Source organism: Tupaia chinensis, unplaced genomic scaffold, assembly GCF_000334495.1.
Source record: "Tupaia chinensis unplaced genomic scaffold, TupChi_1.0 Scaffold000024_1, whole genome shotgun sequence".
In the NCBI taxonomy this organism is placed as follows: Eukaryota; Metazoa; Chordata; class Mammalia; order Scandentia; family Tupaiidae; genus Tupaia; species Tupaia belangeri.
In genome coordinates, this window is record NW_006159454.1 from 35,567 (window position 1) to 36,594 (window position 1,028).

At 47.9% G+C, this 1,028-nt stretch overlaps 1 protein-coding gene across 1 annotated transcript in view; it reads left to right on the top strand.

The window, feature by feature from the left end:
• The window catches only part of LRRC74B (leucine rich repeat containing 74B), a 23,795-nt gene that overhangs the window by 21,226 nt on the left and 1,541 nt on the right, over positions 1-1,028 (top strand). The gene's annotated exons all lie outside the window — the stretch shown is intronic.

Sequence of the window (1,028 nt, forward strand, 5' to 3'; positions counted from 1 at the left end):
ATGGCCACACCACAATCCTTTCTCCTCCATTCTCCTCTTGGGATTTTGGGCACCCACACACACATGTGCCTGATATTTTTTAAGCTGCTGGGTCCAGGACTCAAACCATGGTTGGCTATGTGGGAGTCCAGTGCCTTAACCACCATGCCACTTGGTAACCCCTAAGTTTCCATCTTCTATCCCTTAATTGTTATCATTAGTCTCATCTGACTAAGGGAGAGAAGATGGGATATACTTATGACTCCTTATTGTTCAAGTAAAACCCTTCCCAGGGTCCAGCATTGTCTTTCTGTGAAACGGGTCAATTCTCAACCCTGAGAGTCAATGTGACCATAGAATGCGGTGACAGTCCCTATGGAAAGTGCTTACACAGACAAAGACCCAAGCGGGGCTGGCCCTGTTCTCCACCTTTTCTTTTTTCTTTCTAATAATTTTTTTTCTTTTTTCTAACTTATCATGGATTTTTCCAGGAGAGAGACAGAGACATGCTCCCTAACAGGGTCCCCATGCCGCAATCCTCCTTGAGTCTCAGCCAGCCTGGATGACAGGCACATGTGTGCCCCTGGCGTGCCCAGGGAGGGCCCAAGATATAAACACAAGACCCTTCCCTGGGACCAGCAGTTAGTGTAATGGCTATGTCGCTGGACTCCTATGTAGCTGACTGCAGTTCGAGTCCCGGACCTGGTGGCTTAAACTCACGCTGGGGGCGTGTGCGTGCGTGCCCAAGATCCCAAGAGGAGAATGGAGAAGAAGGGATTGTGGCATGGCCATTCCCCCTGGCCTTTCTGGCAAGTGCACGTGCCCTATAGCAAAAATCTCAAAAAAAAAAAAAAAAAATGACCCTTCCCCTATGGGTCCAGCTGTGCCACAATCAGGCTCATTTTTGTTTTAGGTTTTTGCCATATGGCACGTGTGTTCTTCAGGGACAGAAAGAGGAAAAGTGAGAAATCACCCCCCAGCAGGGATGTCCACACCACAATCCTTTCTCCTCTGTTCTCCTCCTGGACTTTTTTTTTTTTTCATTCTTT